Here is a 21575-nt window from a genome sequence, read left to right on the forward strand (position 1 = left end):
TGCTAGATAAATCAACAATTTATTTCTTTATTTAATTTATTTCTCTGCTAAAACTAATAAATAATAGAGTATATTAAGAAAAGTACTTGCCTAGTATATTTGAAACCTTCTTTCTGATTCTATAGCCTCACAAACAGAAAGAGAGAGAGAGAGAGAGAGAGAGAGAGAGAGAGAGAGAGAGAGAGAAAAGATTACATAAATCAATGAGCAAATACTTTAATGTGTTGTCGATACATTGCTACAATCATGTTCATCCTTTATTGAAGGAATGAAGGATACCAGCCAGTTGTTGATGGCACATGCCTTTAGTCCTAGCACTCAGAGGCAGGCAGATGACTGAGTTTGAGGCCAGCCTTGAAAAAAAAAATGTCTTGACACTTCCAGTTTCTGTCTGTATCCAGAGCTGAACTGGTTTCACAGCTCTCTGTACCCAAATCCTGTGGGGGAAGAGAGCTGAACTATCAGAAGTACAGACAATCATGAGAGCTCAGAGGAGACAACTATTTCTGCTCACATTCCTGCCCCAAGAGCAACCCACCTACAGACCTCTGTGCCCTCTGGGCACAGGAACTTAGGAGCAGGACCCTTCCAGTTTCTGCCTCTGCCCAGAACTGAAAGCCAGTCATCAGGACTGCTGACACATATGAGAACAAAGGTGAGACCAAAGCTGCTCCTATCAACATACCTGGAGGCTTCTGAACATACAAACTCAGGAGCAGCCTGGGACAGTTTCTGCCTGTACCCAGAGCTGACCAGGTCCCACAGCTCTCTGTTCCAGATATAGGTGAAAAAAAAAAAACAGGAATACAGGAGTGCTAACACACAGGCTTACAGGAGGGTCAAGCCACTGTCAGAGACAGCAAGACAAGCTAACACCAGAGACAACCTAATGGCTAGAGGCAAGTACAAGAAACTAAGCAACAGAAACCAAGATTACTTGGCATCATCAGAGCCCAGTTCTCCCACCAAAGCAAACACTGGATATCCAAACATACCTGAAAAGCAAGATTTGGATTTAAAATTACATCTCATGATGATGATAAAGGACTTAGAGAAAGATATAACTAACTCCCTTAAAGAAATACAGGACAACACAGGTAAACAAGTAGAAGCCTTTAAAGAAGAAACACACACACACACACACACACACACACACACACACAAATCTCTTAAAGAATTACAGGAAAACACAACCAAACAGGTGAAGGAATTAAACAAAAACATCCAGGACTTACATATGGAAATAGAAGCAATAAAGAAAGCACAAAGGGAGACAAACCTGGAAATAGAAAACCTAGGAAAGAGATCAGGAGACATAGTCTCAAGCATCACAAACAGAATACAAGAGATTAAACAGAGAATTTCAGGCACAGAAGATACCATAAAAAGCATTGACACAACCTTCAAATAAAATATAAAATGTAAATAGCTCCTAGACCAAAACATCCAGGAAATCCAGGACACAATGAGAAGATCAAACCTAAAAATAATAGGTATAGAAGAGAGTGAAGACTCCCAACTTAAAGGACCAGTAAATATCTTCAACAAAATTATAGACGAAGACTTCCTTAACCAAAAGAATGAGATGCCCATAAACATACAAGAAGTCTATGGAACTCCAAATAGACTGGAAAGAAGAGAAATTCTTCCCATCTCATAATAGTCAAAACACCAAATGCACAAAACAAAGAAAGAATATTAAAAGCAGTAACAGAAAAAGGTCAAGTGACATATAAAGGCAGACCTATAAGAATTATACCAGACTTCTCACCAGAAGCTAGAAGAAAAGCTAGAAGCTATGAAAGCTAGAAGATCCTGGGCAGATGTCAAACAGACCCTGAGAGAACACAAATGCAAGCCCAGGCTACTATATCCAGCAAAACTCTCAATTAACGTAGATGGAGAAACCAAGATATTCCATTTAAAAAAACAAATTTATATAATATCTTTCTACAAATCAAGCCCTAAGAAAGGTTAATAGATGGAAAACTCCAACCCAAGGAGAGAAACTATGCTATACAGAAAGCCAGAATATAATCTCCTTGCAATGAAACCAAAAGAGAGACACACAAACATAATTCTACCTCTAACAATGAAAACAACAGGAAGCGACAATCACTATTCCTTAATATCTCTCAACATTAATGGACTCAATTTCCCAATAAAAAGACATAGACTAACGGACTGGATATGTAAAGAGGACCCAGCATTTGCTGCATACAGAAAATACACATAATAGACAAAGTCAGACACTACGTCAGAGTAAAAGGCTGGAAAACAAGTGTCCAAGCAAATGGTCCCCACAAAAAAGGTGGAGTAGCTATTCTAATTTCGAGTAAAATCAGCTTTCAACCAAAAGTCATCAAAAAAGATAAGGAAGGACACTTTATATTCCTCAAAGGAAAAACCTGAAAAGATGAATTCTCAATCCTAAATATCTATGCTCCAAATTCAAGGGCACCTACATTCATAAAAGAAACCTTACTAAAGATCAAAGCACATATTGCACCTCACACAATAATAATAGGAGATTTTAGCACCCCACTCTCATCAACGGACAGATCATAGAAACAGATTAAACAAAGACATAGAGAAACTAACAGAAGTTATGAACCAAATGGACTTAACAGATATTTATAGAACATTTCATCCTAAAATAATAGGATACACCTTCTTCTCAGCACCTCATGGTACCAACTCCAAAATTGAGCATATAATTGGTCACAAAACAGGCCTCAATAGATACAAGAAGTTAGAAATTTTCCCACATATCATATCAGATCACCACAGACAAAAGATGGTCTTCAATAACAACAATAATGACAGAAACCGCACATATGCATGGAAGTTGAACAATGCTTTATTCAATGAAAACTTGGTCAAGAGAGAAAGAAAGGAACTAAAGACTTCTTAGAATTTAATGAAAATGAAGATAAAAATAGACCCAAACTTATGGGACACAGTGAAAGCAGTGCAATGAGGAAAACTCACAGCTCTGAGAGCCTGCAAAAAGAAACAGGAGAGAGCATACATCAGCAGCTTGACAGCACACTTAAAAGCTCTAGAACAAAGAGAAGCAAATATACCCAAGAGGAGTAGAAGACAGGAAGTAATCAAACTCAGGGCTGAAATCAACCAAGTAGAAACAAAAAGGACCATAGAAAGAATCAACAAAACCAAGAGGTGGTTCTTTGAGAAAATCAACAAGATAGATAAACCCTTAGCCATACTAACCAGAGGTCACAGTGTATCCAAATTAACAAAATTAAAAATGAAAAGGAAGACATAACAACAGAATCTGAGGAAATTTATAAAAAAAATATCATGAGATCCTACTACAAAACCCTATGTTCAACAAAACTGGAAAATCTGGAGGAGATGGACAATTTTCTAGACAGATACCAGGTACCAAACTTAAATCAGGAACAGATAAACCATCTAAACACTCCCATAACTCCTAAAGAAATAGAAGCATTTATTAAAAGTCTCCCAACCAAAAAGAGCCCAGGACCAGATGAGTTTGGTGCAGAATTCTATCAGACTTTCATAGAAGATCTCATACCAATACTGTCCAAACTATTCCACATAATAGAAACAGACAGAGCACTACCAAATTGCTTCTATGAAGCCACAATTACTCTTATACCTAAACCACACAAAGATCCCACAAAGAAAGAGAACCTCAGACCAATTTCCCTTATGAATATTGACACAAAAATACTCAATAAAATTCTTCCAAACCAAATCCAAGAACACATCAAAATGATCATCCATCAGGATTAAGTAGGCTTCAGGGATACAGGGATGGTTTAATAGACAGAAATCCATCAACATAATCCACTATATAAGCAAACTCAAAGATAAGAACCACATGATCATGTCATTAGATGCTGAGAAAGCATTTGACAAAATTCAACAACACTTCATGATAAAAGTCCTGGAAAGATCAGGAATTCAAGGCCCATACCTAAACATAGTAATAGCAATAGACAGCAAACTAGTAGCTAACATCAAACTTAATGGAGAGAAAGTTGAAGCAACCCACTAAAATCAGGGACTAGACAAGGCTGCCACCTCTCTCTACTTATTCAATATAGTACTCAAAATCCTAGCTAGAGCAACCAGACAATGAAGGGAGGTCAGAGGGATACAAATTGGAAAAGAAAAAGTCAAAATATCACTATTTGCAAATGATAAGATAGCATATTTAAATGACCTCAAAAGTTCCACCAGAGAACTACTAAACCCGATGAACAACTTCAGCAAAGTGTCTGGGTATAAACTTAATTCAAACAAATCAGTAGCCTTCCTTTACACAAAGGATAAACAGGCTGAGAAAGAAATTAGGGAAATGCCACCATTCCCTATAGTCCCAAATAATGTAAAATACCTCTGTGTAACTTTAACCAAGCAAGTGGAAGATGTGTATGACAAGAAATTAAAGTCTCTGAAGAAAGAAATTGAAGACCTCAGAAGGTGGAAAGGCCTCCAATGCTCATGGATTGGCAGGATTAATATAGTAAAAGTGGCCATTTTGCCAAAAGCAGTCTACAGATGCAGTCCCCATAAAATTCCAACTCAATTCTTCATAGAAATAGAAAGAGCAATTTGCAAATTCATTTGGAATAACAAAAAACTCAGAATAGCAAAACTATACTTAACAATACAAGAACTTCTCCGGGAATCACCATCCCTAACCTCAATCATTATTACAGATCAATAGTGATTAAAAACTGTATGGTATTCATTCAGAGACAGGCAGAAAAATCAGTGGAATAGAACTGAAGACCCAGAAATGAACCCACACACATGTGGTCACTTTATCTTTTACAGAGTCAAAACCATCCATTGGAAAAATGATAGAATTTTTGACAAATGGTGCTGGTTCAACTGGAGATCAGTATGTAGAAGAATGCAAATTGATCCATTTTTATCGACCTGTGCAAAGCTTAAGTCCAAGTGGATCAAGGACCTCCACATAAAACCAGATACACAAACTAATAGAAGAAAAATTAGGGAAGAGCCTCAAACACATGGGCACTGGGGAAATTTTCCTGAACATAACACCAGTGGCTTATTCTCTAAGATCAAGAATTGTCATTTGGAACCTCATAAAACTGCAAAGCTTTTGTAAGGCAAAGGACACTGTCATTAGGATAAAATGGCAACCAACAGATTGGGAAAAGATGTTTACCAATCCTACATCGTATAGAGGGCTAATATCCAATATATACAAAGAACTCATGAAGTTAGACTCCAGAGAGCCAAATAACCCTATTAAAAATGGGGTACAGAGCTAAACAAAGAATTTTCAGCTGAGGAATATAGAATGTCTGTGAAGTATCTAAAGAAATGTTCAACATCCTTAGTCATCAAGGAAATGCAAATCATAACAACCCTGAGATTACATCTAACACCAATCAGAATGGGTAATATCAAAAACTTAGGTGAAAACAGATGCTGGTGAGGATGTGATGAAGGAGGAACACTCCTCCATTGTTAGGGGGATTGCAAGACTGATACTTGACTTCCACTCTTAAATCGGTGTGGAGGTTCCTCAGAAAACTCGACATTGTACTACCTGAGGACCCAGGTATACCACTCCTGGGCATATACCCAAAAGATGTTCCAAAATACAGCAAAGATACATGTTCCACTATGTTCATAGCAGCTTATTTTAATAGTCAGAAGCTGGAAAGAACCCAGGTGCCCTACAACAGAGGAATGGATACAGAAAATGTGTTATATCTACAAAATGGAGAACTACTGAACTATCTAAAACAATGACATCATGAAATCCATACACAAATGTGTGGAACTAGAAAATATCATCCTGATTAAGGTAACCCAATCACAACACACACACACACACACACACACACACACACACACACACACACACTCAGTATGCACTCACTGAAAGGTAGATATTATCCCAAAAGCTCGAATTACCAAAGATACAATTCAGAGACCACATGAATCTCAAGAAGAAGGATGATCATATTGTGGATGCTTCAGTCCTTCTTATAAGGGGGAACAAAAATATTCATATGGGGAAATATGGAGACAAAGTTTGGAGTAGAGACTGAAGGAATGGCCATGCAGAGCCTCCCCTACTGGGGATGATATATATATATATCTCCACCAAAACTAGACAATATTGGTGAAGTCAAGAGGTGCATGCTGACAGGATCCTGATATAGCTGTCTCCTGAGAAGCTCGGGCAGAGCATGTCAAATCCAGAGGTGAATGCTAGTAGCAAACCATTGAACTGAGAATGGGTTCCTCCTTGGAGGAGTTAGAGAAAGGATTGAAGGAGATGAAGGGGTTTGCAACCCTAAAAGAGTAACAATACCAATCACCCAGAGTTCCCAGGGACTAAACTACAATTCAAAGAGTACACATGGACAGACCTATGGCTCCAGCTTCATATGTAGCAGAAGATTGCCTTGCTCGATACCAATGGGAGTATAAGCCCTTGTTCCTGCCAAGCACTTGATCTCCCAGTGCAAGGGAATGTCAGGGGATTTGGTTAGGGAGGGGGAACACCCTTATACAAGAAGGAGGAGGTGATGGGATATGAGGCTTATGGATAGGAAACCAGGAAAGGGAATAACATTCAAAATGTAAAAAACAAAAAAAAAACAAAACAAAAAAAACCCATCCAATTAAAAAAATAATTCCCAACACATAAGCACACAAAAACCTAAGACAATATTCTCTCTGCTATGAAAAAACTAATGGGAATCCTAACCTCAGCCCCAGTTAAGAGCTGTGGGCAGAGATAAATCAAATTATACTTTTTACTTTTACTCAATTCTTCTTCTTTCTAGCCCATGAGATTTTATAACTCATCTTGTCCTTGGTAAGTAAATATTTTGCACTCCTGTCCCATGCTTGAAACAAAGCCAATGATATAAATTGGCATTTCAATGCTGGTCAGGATTTCCACAACATAAGTAAAAGCTTTTCTCCAAAACACCCCAGGCTTTCTGCCTCCCTTAGATGAGAATGCAAGCTGAATTGTTTTACTTTCTAAGTAAAACAATCAAAAGACACTGGGCATCAGAATAGACTATGCAGGAACGGCTATGAACAGACAGCAGGAGATACAGGAGGTCAGATGAAGTCAAAGCGAGGTGTTCACCATTGCTATAACCATCAACAAGCCCCCCTGGGTTAAGCTCTCCTGAGGTTCTGACCTTATCTCACCTTGGAGAAAGTTTCTGTGCAAATGAAAGATACCTCTGATTCAGCAGTAACACAGAGGAGATGTCTTTGGATACAATCCAGAAGGTAGTGAAATCAAAATCATAAATCCCGTGGGTGCTTATCCCTGCTAACAGAGAAAAATACGGAAGCCTCCGAGTGTTGCAACTGTTTCCATCTGTTCTCTTTATGTGTAACTGATGTAAGAAATTAGTGACTGCCAGAAGTCACTTGGTTTGCAATTACGATGTTTAATGATATTAGTACAAAGCAGGAAATGAGCTAGTCTATTCTCGACCAGAAAGCACAGCTGAAGGTGAAATCATCTTCTGAGGCATTCTCTCACCTATGACATCCTGTCTCATTATCTGAGTAAAGGAGAGTTCTCACTTCACTTACGAAGCAGATGGAAAACCCCTAAGACCGGTTGACACAGGAGGGAAGGAACCAGCAGAGAAGCATGTGATTCTCATGATGAGCCAAAGGATTGGTTTTGTCCTATGGGGTCAAATGGGACATAGACCTTACCAAGTCAGTCCTCATCTAAATTAACCTTTGATGTTTAGCGTTTGTTTCATGTCAAAACCAGGTGTCACCATGTCCCATGTCCATCCTTATTTTTAACCTGATCCTAGCAGTTCACATATATAGTCATTCTAAGTTTCTTTAACCCTCCAAGGCATGAGAAGGAGCTTCAAGGCAAGGCAATCTTGGTCAGCTGTTTCCATTTAAGAGAATGCCAGAAGAACCACTATCTCAGCGAGCTTATGAATCTACTCCCTGAAAAGTGTTCACAAGGAAAATGTGCTCAAAACGTAATGAAACTGGATGTCACTGCAGAACCCAGTAGTATAAATGGTCAGGAGTCAGTCACTCTCCTAAAGTACACACAAAATGTAGAGTGATTTTTATGGATGTTCCTTAGTCAGCAGTGTAAGAAAAATAAAAACTTTTAAGAGAAGTCACTGCTGAAACAAATGGTCTGATGTAGGAATTAGATTTTAGCAGAAAACATACGCATTTTATAGAAAAATAGATAAGACATTCCGAATGACCAATCTGTCACTACTATGTTTGGACTTAATTATATCCTTTTGAAAAGTCTTATTTCCACAGTCTAATATTCCCAGTGGTAAATATAAACAGTCTAGCTTTCTGATCGTACCACACAGTATGCACAAGTGATTATGACAATCCTAATATGCAGTAGATGATTACTAAAGCCAATTTTGACCCTTCTGAATCATCACATATTATACATTTACTATTAGGGTTGGGGAGGGGGAATCACACAAAACAAATGAGTGAGTCAGAAGTATTACAAAAGAACATAGCTTACAATACAATTGTGGTAGTTGGAAATTATCACAGGAATCACAAGTTGCCCATGGACTCGTGGCTGGATACAACTGGTAGACGTGAAGCATGTGAAAGTCATAGTGGCCATGCTCTGAAACATGTTTAGCAAAAAATAAAAGAAAGAAAAAAGAAAAGAAAAACACAAAAGTTCACAGACTTTCCTTTATTAAATTTCAGGCAATGCATAGTTTTGCAGTTTAATGTGCCTCACTTATACATTTGCTTCTATAAGTATCTATTCTGTAGCAGGAAAACCAGATAGTTACATAAGCAACAAAATACTTCATTCTATTGCTCTTACAGCGATGTTAAAAAACTTAAGTGTTATTGGGTCATAGTCTTAAATTTAACAATCACTATGCTTTGGGGTTCACAGAACATCTGCACATAAAGCAAACTAGGCTCTATACCATCAGGCACATGAACAATTAATACTGATAAATTTCTACACTAATACTGGTAAAAAATTGGTTTTGACTTTTTAGAATTTCATTCACGAATACAATATATCCATCCCTCTTTATCATAGCATTGGATACATAGGTGTGCCCTACACCCTCTCCAAACACTAATACATAAATAAATCTAGTGAAAAATTGCATACATGCTACCGTGTATCATCCTTATTTATTTCCCTTGTTAAAATAAAAAATCGTATTAGTTTCTTTTGAGTTATTATGGGGATTAATGGTAATAAATTATATTCACCATGAATTTGCATTTATTACAATATGAATAACTATATTATTGGTAGCTATAACTTCTAAGGGTTTGCTAAAAGCATTAACTTAAACATTAAGGCAAGGTTATTTTTAGGTCTACTTTTAGACTGAGGAGCTTTCAAATAAAAATTTATTTGATGAATTAGAATCCTTCTTTCGGAGATCTAATAACAACATCCCTATACTCCTAGCCACCTCCTCCCTTAGTACTATGAGTTTTTGGATGTCATTAGTTAAGGGAGGGAACAAGTGAGCACAAGGAGGCATTTTAGTCTTCGGAACAGAAAGTCTTGTATGGATTTTTGTTTTCAGGTGTTTTAAAGTTTTATTTTATTTTTATTCTTTTAAGAACAGTTTAACTGGGACCATGTATATTTAAACTCAATATAGATCAGCATCACGTAATGGAGCCAGTTTTGCCTTTATGCAAAAATAAATTTGTACAAAGCAGTATTTTCACCACCCCTGAGCCAAATCCTTGGTGAGAGCGAGTTATAGTTTAGGTAAGTCACAGATAAACTTGTTTATTGCATTACTAACTGTTGGTAACAGATGAGACCTGTGCTGTAGGCTGGACAGACAGATCAGTGTTTGTCACCAAGGTGAAGGTCTAGAATTGCATTGCTAGGACCCACAAGATTGAACAAGAGAAACGACACCACCAAGTTGTGACCTCTAGATTTATATTGACATGAAGTGGAGACTGAGGAAACTTTGGAAATTCAGTTGTGTTAGACGGGGTTTTTCTGGGGCAAACACGTGAAGGAATGTTTTACTCAAGTTGGCACAGGTAAAGGATGTGCTGAGAAAACAAGCACATGAAAGGCCATGTGATGAGGGATCCTTCAATAACAACATGTATTGGGCCACCTTCCATTGCTTAGTTGAGCTTTGCTTGTCAGGACTCCATAGAGGAAAATGTACCAAAAAACTTGTGGTGGTTTACTAAGGCTTCTTCCTGCTTCCATAGGCTCAGGTGGATTGGCAGAGTGATGTCAGCTGAGACTCACAGGGAGTTTTGCTAAGGCTGACAGGCTGAGGCAGGACCTGTGGGAGGACACGTGATGTTTGGAAGGTGCATCAATAGCACTTGACAGACAGCGATGGAAGCTTGCTTTGCTTGGCTGGGCTTGGCTTGGCTTGCTCTACAGAGAGCTGTGCAACACTTGGTCTCACATCTTTACTGATAATCTCTTTGCTGACAGAGGCACATCTGAGAACTTTTCCTGGAGTTCCTGTTGGTCCTAGTCCCTCCTGCTGACTCATCCTGACTGGGATGACCCCTGGCTCTTCCTGCTAGGTCATGCCACCACTACTGCTATCCCAACACTACTAAACTGGACTGCTGACTGGTGAAGTCATCTGCTTAATTCCTGACAATGCAGATGGGATTTGCTCCCCAAAAACATTTCTAAACTGGTCCACTGCCACATATCCTTTCTTTTCTACTACCTCTGGTGGGTGTTGGGCTAGACGAGAGCTTAAAATCATTAAACTATGATTTGAAAAACGTAAAGTTATAGTGGCACAAATAAACTCTCCTCCACAAAAAAATAGTAAATGTTTTAAAAGTTTAGATGCACTATAAAGGAGAAGAATCACTGGCAGTACTAAAACTCATTTATGAAAAACTATGAAACATATTCCTTTATATTTTACCCTTTAATGGCATATTTTAAAATGAGGCGGAGAGGCTAGGGAGATGAATTAGAAGTTAATTACACTTGTTGCTCTTGCAGTGGACCCAGATTTGTTTCCCAGTACCCATGCGTCAGCTTAAAACTGTTTATAACTCCAGTTTCAAGGATTCCAATGCATTCTGCTGGCCTCTAGACAGACACACACACACACACACATAAAAAAAAAAAAAAAAAAACACGGGCAAATACTTTAAAAGAAAAACAAACAAAAAGATTACCTCCATATAAGATTGCATTAAGATTAGATAGGGAAGCTAGCCCAGTTATCAATCATTTGCTGTACAATCTTGAAAGCAGGAGAAGCATCCCAGCACCTGGGAAGGATAGACACAAGAAGATCCCTGGGGACTGCTACCCAGTCATCTTAGTGGAACCAATGAGCTCCAGGTTCAGCTAGATACTCTGCTCAAGGAAAAATTCAGTGCAGAAGACACCTGGCATTGTGGTTTGTCCTACAAATGCATGTAACCCTACACACATGTGCCCAGGAACTGATGCACAGAAAATTTATATTAAAGTAAATAAATACTAAAGTAAAATACTAATATTGCATTCAGACAGAGGCACATTCATTAGTAATGCCTTTCACTCACATTAAGGATATCATGTTGGCAAAGAAGGCAAAGTGCTAAGAACCATTCCACATTTAACAAGCAAACTTTCTCTTAAAAAAAAACAACCACTCTCATTATACCTTTTATCGCCCATGTTGTGCAAAGAAGCTTATAAATTATCAATGTGATAAAAATATAAAGAAGGTAGAAAATGACTTGTAGGTGAAATTTGAGTATTCCATTTGGTATAAATATGGTAGCAGAACTGTGCATGAATCTGTGGGAAAATAAAAGTTGTTAAAATATAAAACACTAAATTCAATAAAAAGGAGATGAGAACAAAGTATAATGATACTCCTATATAAAAATGCTAATGAAGACCATGTTTTTATGTGTGTGTATGAATGAATGAATTAAAGTAGACAAAGCAAGAGTGATAGAAAACAGAAACACCAACTGTATGTCAGACCTTGGACTATAGATTTAAAGATTAGTAAGACAAAATTATTGGTTATGTGAATATACAGATTTGCTGAGGTGGTTTAAATGAGATGTTTTCTATAAATCTCAGGCGTCTGAATACTTACCTGGCCCCCAGATGGTGTATCTTTGTCGAGAAGAGGTTTGGTCTTGCTGAGAGAAGTATGTGACCGAGCGCTGGATTTAAGTTGACAAATCTACGTTACTATCTCTGCTTGCAATTTGTGGTTCAAGGTGAAATTCCTCAGCTGCCACCCCTACTCCATGCTTGCTCCTGCCACCTCCCCTGTGCCTGTGTAGACTGTAAACATCAGCAAACATTGCCCCAAAGAAACCAATTCTGCTTTAGGTTTCCCAGGTCATAGTGTTACATCAGTGAATTAGACAAATAACTATTATACTTACACTGGGGGGCTTGGAGATAGATTATATCTGGGCAGGAAAAACTCAATTAGTGTGGGTAAAATTATACTGTGAAGTCCAGAAAGTGCCTAGCAAACACAGTCAGGGAAGAAGTCGGAAAACTTGAGAGTAGATGTAAATTACTGAATGTAAGGCTTGCTCCGGAGATCCCTCCTTAAAGAACCAAACTCTGTCTCTACACTGTTAGAAGTATTTTATTGACTCATGTTCTGCCTTCTTGCTACAAACAACTATACTGGCAGAGAGGCTTAATTACCATCTTAAATGCCAAGTTGATGTTAGGTTGTCTAAAGGTTGGAGTAACAAACCATACAAAGCTTGCCTTTGGAGAGATGAAGAAGTAAGAAAAAGCTCTCTAGAAAAGATCAAAATTGACATAAATATTAGAATACAGGTGTTTGCCAGACAAGAAGGAAAGAAAATTATTTCAAAAATATAACTGAGATTAAGTGCCCATACACATCCCTCCCTTCACTCTGGAGACTATGTCTAACGTTAAATATCTGCCACGGACTGTAATGTCAATCCACTGGGGGGTTAAATGAGGAAATGTGTGCAGATAACTCTGCAGAAAATGGTTTTTTCAAGTACAGGATTTTTTTCATATTTTCTCTTTTCTTTTCTTTTATTGGATATTCTCTTTACACTTCAAATGCCATCCCCTTTTCTGGTTTTCTCTCTGCAAACCCCCTATCTCATCCTCCCTCCCCATCTCATCCTTCCTCCCCCTCCTTCTATCAGGATGCTCTGCCACCTACCCACCCACCCACTCCTGTCTCCCTGCCCTGGCATTGTCCTATAATGGGGTATCAAACCTTGACAGGACCAAGGACCTCTTCTTCCATTGATACCCTACAAGTCCATCCTCTGCTACATATGCTATTGGAGCCATGGTCCCTCCATGTGTAGTCTTTGGTTGGTGCTTTAGTCCCTGGGAGCTCTGGGGATTGGGGGGAGGGCAGTCTTGTTGGTTGATACTGTGTTCTTCCTATTGGGTTGCAAACCCCTTCAGCTCCTTCAGTCCTTTCTCTAACTCCTCCATTGGGGATCCATGGTCAGTCCAATGGTTGGCTGTGAGCATCTACTTCTGTATTTGTCAGGCTCTGACAGAGCCTCTGAGAGACAGCTCTATCAGGCTCCTGTCAGCATGCACTTCTTGGCATCTGCAGTACTGTCTGGGTTTGGTGACTGTATATGGGATGAATCCTTAGGTATGGCAGTTTCTGGATGGCCTTTTCTTCAGTCCCTGCTCCAAACTCTGTATCTCGTACTTCCTCCTATGAGCATTTCATTCCCTTTTCTAAGAAGATCTGATGAATCTGCATTTTGGTTGTCCTTCTTCTAGAGTTCCTTGTGGTCTCTGAATTGTATCTTGGGCATTCCGAGCTTGGCTAATATCCACTTATCAGTGATTGCATATTATCTGTGTTCTTTTGTGCCTGGGTTACCTCACTCAGGATGATATTTTTTAGTTCCATCCATTTGCCTATGAATGTCATGAAGTCTTTGGTTTTAATAGCTCAATAGTACTCAATTGTGTAAATGTACCACATTTTCTGTATCCATTCCTCTGCTGAAGGACATCTGGGTTCTTTCCAGCTTCTGGCTATTATAAATATGGCTGATATGAACATAGTGGAGCATGTGTTCTTGTTATATGTTGGGGCATCTTTTGGGTATATTTTTATTTTAGAAGATCCAGTGGGTAAGGACAATGTTTTCTCTGAGGAAAAAGGAATTAATCTATGTTGGCTACCTGTAAAACAAGAGCAATGTCAGCTTTCTATAACTCAGTATTTATAGAATAGATGAGAAAATGAGACAAAAATCTTTCTCTTCATTCCTAAGTCCTATGCAGGTCTGAATAAATTCGCCTTCACCCTATCTCTTGAGCATTTTCTCCACCTCCCCCCTCAATATAGTCTGAAAACGTTGTCTGTAAACATCCTGAAGAAACATTAAGTCTTTGTTGGTTAAAAAAATGTACAAAATATAAAAGAAGGATGTGAGTTAGTGTCGTACATTAGTGTTCTCCCACTCAGGGCCTTAAAAATCTGACTCATAGCCAGCCAGTAAACAAATGGATTTCTCCATTCGTTCCTCACTTTCATGTGCATGATGCATGAATAATGGAAGAGAGAGGCTTCCAGGCCGGCTCGCTTTCTCCCGTACTCATTTCCTAACAGCACTCCTGAATCCCAAGTTCACTGTCTTTGTTTTAAAAAGAGAAAGTCATGTTTAATGGTGTTTATGAGGGAAAAGAAAAGGAAAAAAAGCCTCTCTGTCTAGCTGAGCTTTTCAGTAGACAGAGAAGGCACATCTGTGCCAAGAGCTGGGACATATTCAGTGATTATGAAATGTAGGCTCAATTATCATCTACTGATTTAGCCTGTATGATAAACATTTTGAAGTCCAATCTGATATACCTGTCACATAGCCTTTTAGCACCAAGTAAGTTGTCAAAAGTCATGCAGTAGTCCAACCTGGACTTAAGTCTGTGGATGACATTAGACCATAGTGTCCATAACCTAACTTCTAAAGACGTAGACATGTGGTAGGAAAACCAAAGGGGACTTTTAAAGAGGATTTCTTCCATTTTGGAAATTATTGTTAAATTACATTATTTTTCCCTTGTTTCTCCTCCCTCCCACATGCCCATGTATTCAAACTTATTGCAACTTATTGCATCTTGTTCATGAATTGTTTGTGTGTGTGTGTGTGTGTGTGTGTGTGTGTGTGTGTGTGTGTGTGTATGCACACTGAGGATGTCCATCGAGTGAAGAGAAAAACACAGCAGATGAGTCCCGTCTGTCATTAATTATGTTGTTTTCATTTGCTTCTGTAGCATGTTATTGAAATCACAACTTCCTGTCTAGCCCTGCATAGATTGTACCACATAGAAGGTGACTTTCCCCATATGGCATAGTTCACCGTGAGGAGTAGAGTCAGGACCTGAGTGTTATTTTGGCACACATGAAAAAATGGCTGGGCTGGAGACAGAGCACAATCTGTAATGTGCTTTTGGGTAAACCTGAGAACCTTAGTTTGAACCTCGACACTCGTGTAAAATCTAAGTGGAGCAGTGGGCAATTTTAATACTGACATTGAAGGAAGGAGACAGAAGGAATTCTGAAACTCTGTCCAACCAGCAATTGACTCAGTGAGTTCCAGATTCCTAGAGAGATCATGTCTCAAAATAAGGATGGGTAGTGACTGAGAGGGATGACCAATACTGATCAATGGCCTCCACATGCACACAAACACAGGTGTTATGCACCTGCAAACATACACCAAACACTTAAACAGAACAAAAAGAAATGATACCATAAGACCATTTAACAGACTTCATGTAGTTACGAAAAATGTGTTTCACAGAAAAGAATGCTTGCAATAAGATCTAAAGAATCAGTAAAATTAATTCTGAATGGAAGGATCAAAGCCAGACAGAGAGAAGAATGTAAGCACTTCACTTACATTCTTTTAATATAAGACCGAACAGAGAAAATGCTACCCAATATTCCCAACATAGAGAAAACCAGGGGAGGCTGTCAAAGAAAAGCAGCTAGTCCAGACATGTTGGATGCTGTAATGTATGAGGGAAGCTCTGCTCTGTACACAAAAGGAAAGCACAGCTTCAGTAGAATTCCATCAAGGGCTGTGAACACAGAGGAGGAGGGCAGAGAGCAGCGTGGACGCAGCTGTGTGTGCGTTTGTTCCCCTAGAAACTGAATTTATAGACAGGATGTCTGAGACAGCAGGTTTACCTGGACTAGTAAAAGAAGATTTGTAATAATGGAGGAAGAAGACCCTACACATTTGAGTAAGACAATGTCAGTGCATATTCATACAAATTACATATGTAAAATTACATATATTTAAAATTATATATATAATGTTCCACATATATGCATGATACATAATATATACACACATAGATATGTGATACATATAATGTATACACATATAACACATATATATGTGATACAAAAAGAATGCATGAAAATTTACACATATAGTAGATATGGATGTATATAGTGCACATATATGCACTCACATATACCTACACCTATTACCTATACCTATACCTTTACCTATGCATATACATCATATACCTCATGTACACATACATATACACATACATATGCCTTGTGTACATATACATTATACATATATATGCATATACATACAAATATTCATGTATATGCATATGTATTTATATTGTTAAAATCAGCTGAAACTTCTAAGAGATTAGAAGCATGGGTACTGAAATAGAGTCATAGACTTCTGGCTGGGTGAACATCAATTGTACTTAGTAGGAGAAAAGTAGCATGGATTCTATTCCCTACCTGGTAGGGAATATACATTGCAGGAGCTCTCGAGGATCTTAAGTCATGTATTCTTGCTCACATGCAAATACTTATGCCAGTTTACTTAAAACATCAAAGAAAGAGTAGCAAACCAAGAAAGCAATACAGTGAAATCTGGGGAACCTACATTGACCAAAGTCACCGAAAGAACAGAACAGAGCAGTCTTCATGGTTGATGGACTTTGAACAACTGTTTCACTAGCTTCCCTGATGGTGAGATGCAGGTGAGTATGGCTTCCCTAGTTCTTTAAATAAGTAGAATTTTATTCTCCTTGTCTAGAAATTAGCTCCTGAGACAAATGATAAAATAATTTAGATAGGTGGGTTTTGACTTACAGACTATGAAAATTCATTTTATGAATTCATACATGGGGAAACTGAGGTCCATAATACAGATAACAAACCACCAGCTCATACACATCATTCTACAGACTGCGTCATCTCAAAAAATCACATTCACACATTGCCATTCTCATTAAATCTTCCCTAAGTGATTTCTTAACTTTTTCATTATTTGACAGATTCAGTATTATGGAAATAAGCCAAATGTAATATCTCATTATCTAATTTTGCTTCAATTCTCTATCTTCTTGACTAAACTGTCTATTTTAAAGATTTCTGCTATTCTCAATTGTGTGATCAATAACATCAAAAAGGTTTGCCTAAATTCAAGATTGACATCAAGGGAAAGTTTTTATGTTTATTCATCTCTGGGTTTCAGTATGTGTACAAATTTCAACCCATGGAACCTCAACATTTAAACATGAATAAAAGTAGAAACTACCACAGGCATGTTGATGATCTAGCATTTGATTTGGATTAAAACAAGCAATCAATCAAACACCACTGGGTGGGGTGCTAGAGAGGTGGCTCAGCACTTAAGAGCATTTGATCATCTTACATGGAATCTAGGTTCAGTTTCCAGCTTACAACTTACATAGTAAGCTTACAACTATCTGTAAAGCTAGTTCCATAGGATCTGGCAACTTTTTCTGGTCTATGGAAGGATTGCATATATATTGCTCACAAATATTAGGAGGCAAACATGCTTGACACAAAATAAATGAACAAATCTTTTTAAAAAGAGCTTGCTGGGCTTCTTTGTTTCTTTTTTGCATACATGTCTCAAAATTATGGTATTAAACATTAAAAACTATACATCAGGAAAAATGACACACTTCTAAACTATGTAACTTTAGAGTTTCAAGGATATGGATTAGCAAAGATTGGATACTGTGATAGCAAGCCTCACTCTCTCTAAACAAACATACAGAGAAAGAGAGGAAAAGGAGGAGGAGGGAGAATGAGTATTTGATGTTGAGCAGGGCATGATTGGGTTTTAGGGTGACAATCAGACTTTCTGATAATCCTCATTAATTATTTATGGCAAAGTTGTATGGCTTAAGACAAAATACTAAAATCTCTGATCTTGGGTTTCCTCATCCATATAAAAAAGAGGAAGAATAACTGGACTTACTTCACACCGGTCTTGTGAGGATTGGTGATCAAAGGTAGGATAGTTTTAGATTATTGTTGCCTTAGAGGACGACAGTATAAATTTTAGCTGTGCTGAGGAGGATGATGAATATGTGAAATAAAAAGCTAGGAAATGCTGAAAAGACTTAGCTAATCCTCTGTAGATAAAGGTGATTTGTGACTGTACTGTTAGAAAATAAGGCTTCATCATATATTTCAACCAAAGCAAACCTGGCTACGATGGGATCCTGAGCAGTCCTTGGGTTATTTCTGCAAACAATGAATAATTTCTACTTAGGTAAACCATGTTTTCTGCACATCTCCCTCTGTTCTTTGCTAACTAATCAAATGAATAATCTAAAAAAAATAGACCATAGAATATGCATAGATGTCTCAGCTACTGTTCTATTGCTATGAAGAGACAGCATGGCCAAGGCAATTCTAAGGTAAGGCACTTAACTGAGGGCTTCCTTATCGTTTCAGAGGGTTAGTACATTTTCATGGTGGAGAGCAATGCAGCAGTCGATTATGATAGTGGAGAAGTAGCTGTAACCTTTTCCATCCTTAGCAGGAAGGAAGCGAGAAAGAGAGAGAGAGAGAGAGAGAGAGAGAGAGAGAGAGAGAGACAGAGAGACAGAGAGAGACAGAGAGAGACAGAGAGAGAGAGACAGAGAGACAGAGAGAGATACAGAGAGAGAGACAGAGAGAGAGACAGAGAGAGACAGAGAGACAGAGACACAGAGAGAGGCAGAGAGGGACAGAGAGAGACAGAGACAGAGAGAGGAAGACAGAGACACAGAGACAGAGACAAATAGACAGAGAAGGAAACAGATCTGAGAGAAAGAGACAGACAAAATCAGAGAGACAGAAAGACTGGGCGAAGCCTGGACTTTTAAAACCTTAAAGTCCATTCCCAGTGACACAATTCATCCAACAGGGACACACCTTCGAATCCTGCCAAGTAGTTTATCAACTGGTGACTAAACATGCATATCTATGGACCTATGTGGACAATTCTCAGTCAGAGAACTGCAGTAATCAACTGAATACATTGTGTGTATCACAATGCTGTATATTTGTGATTAGTATTTTTTTCATTATGTTCATTAACATTATGACACATTCATTACTATTAGAAAGATAGAATAAGATAACTAATTTTATATAATATACTACCATAAATGGTTTTAAAATATTTAGAGAATATTTAAATAGCAGAAGGGTTGACAAAAAATGAATAGACTCTAACAAAAAATTCAAGGGGTTGGAGACATAATTTAATAGTTAAGAGTATTTACGCACATTATAGAGAATATGCCTCGGTTTTTACCACCTGTATAAGGTAATTAATGACCATCATAGAAACTAATTCCAATCCTTGAGAATCCAATGTCCTGTGGCCTTCATGGACACCTGCATGTCCTTGGTACACAGAAACTCATGCAGGCACAAATGCGTACATAAAAATATAAAATAATAAATAATTAAAGCCAAATTCTGAGACTACATTTATATTTTCTTAGCAATGTTATTAGGTATCTCTAATAACTGGTTCTAACTATTTGAAAATAGCCTATGTAAATTATCTAGTTTTTTAATACCTAGCACAACACATACTATATATTATCAGGTATCCATGTGGAGAATAAAAAGTCTTTGTCCTCACAAACAGGAGCAAGTGTACATATCCCTCATCTGAAGTATAGAGAAGCCTTTTTTTCTTTTTCTTTAAATGAACAACTATTTTTAAAAAGATGGTTTAAGGACATATAAACAGGGTGGTAGCCCTGAATTTTGTTTAATTTTTCTTCAAATTTTCACAGTTCTTGACTCAGTACAGACCATAACTCACAGAAATTCTATGACAAAATATCTCTTCAGAGGTCACTTTCTCTAGCCAGGCAGAAATCCTAGTGAAGAAATAGGGACACTAGCCCACCACAAAATTTCCCACCCAAAATTTATTCTGTCTACAAGAAATGGAGGGTTGAGAGATGAGAGATGGAGAAATGAAGGGATGAGACTGAGAGAATGGTCAACCAATATCCGGCCCAACTTGACCAATCCCATGACTAAGGATACTCTGTAATGCTTGCAGACAGGTGTCTAGCATGTCTCTCCTCTGAGCGGTTCCACCCAGCATCTGACACAAACAGATGCAGAAAACGATAGCCAAACCATGGCTGGAATTTGGGGAATCTTATGGAGGAGTTGGGAGGATTGTGGGCCCGAATGGGATAGGAACTCCACATGAAGACCAACAGAGTCAACTAATCTGGACGCTTGGGACTCTTAGATACTGAACCACCAAGCAAAGAGCATACACGGACTGGACCTAGGACTTGCTGCAAATATGTAACAGATGGGCAGCTTCACCTTCATGTGGGTCTTGAACAACTGTAGCAGGGCTTATCCCTAAAGCTGTTGCCTATCTGTGGGATATGCTCTTCTGCCTGGGCTGCCTTGCCTGGCCTCAGTGGAATATGATGCACCTCTCCCCACTGAGACTTGATGTGCCAAAGGGTCTTCCACCATCTCAGAGGAGAAAGGAAGGGTAGAGGATATGGAGGATTGTGGGAGGGGATGACTGGAAAATGAGAGGGATGTAAAGTAAATAAATTAAAACAAAAATGATCTTTTCAGTTGGCATTTTCTGACGTCACCCTAAGCAAGTTGAAATCTTAGATTGTATGACTGTAGAAATAAGCCAGCGACTGCTCTTCTGACTATCTAGTGGAAGGACCTTTAGCACTCAGTCTTTGAAACTATTTAAAAACAGAACTCTCCATGATATGTATCCACATATTTGGTTTGAAAACAGTATATAACGAAGCAGGTCAGAAGAACTAGGAGGAAAGTTGAGTTCTCAAGATTCAATTGATTTATGTGTCCTGAATCTGTGGCATTTTTTTTTATCAGAAAGTTTTAAGTTCTAGAGAGCTATTTTTAATGAATATTTTGTTCAAAAGCAAGTCCTTTTTGTCTTTAACAACAACAACAAATACTGAGTGTTAAGTCAATGGCTGTCAGCTACCTTCAGGCAACTTGTTTATGGTTCACTCTCCCTTTTGCATTTACAGCATCATACATTTTTATTAGGGATGCTTACAAACCCAGTAGAAATGACCATTAGTATGTCAAGGAAGAGAGTCGTCCTGGATGAAAAAAAGCTAAGCACTTTTTAAAAAAGAAGCGGAATTCATAAAATGAGTTTAAAACCTCGGGGATTACTGTGAAAGATTCAATTTGCATTGAGCTGATATAGACGTCCCAATGTCACTGGCT

At 38.2% G+C, this 21575-nt stretch overlaps 1 long non-coding RNA gene across 1 annotated transcript in view; it reads right to left on the minus strand.

Moving 5' to 3' along the window:
* Nucleotides 1-1969: 1969 nt before the first annotated feature.
* The window catches only part of LOC134483521 (uncharacterized), a 39508-nt gene continuing 19902 nt past the window's right edge, over nt 1970-21575 (minus strand). The window contains exons 4-5 of the long non-coding RNA XR_010060349.1: nt 11209-14203; nt 1970-10337 (exon numbers count right to left, since the gene is read on the minus strand). This is a non-coding gene — a long non-coding RNA (uncharacterized LOC134483521). The remainder of the gene's footprint in view (nt 10338-11208; nt 14204-21575) is intronic.

The sequence above is a fragment of the Rattus norvegicus genome, chromosome 19, assembly GCF_036323735.1.
Source record: "Rattus norvegicus strain BN/NHsdMcwi chromosome 19, GRCr8, whole genome shotgun sequence".
In the NCBI taxonomy this organism is placed as follows: Eukaryota; Metazoa; Chordata; class Mammalia; order Rodentia; family Muridae; genus Rattus; species Rattus norvegicus.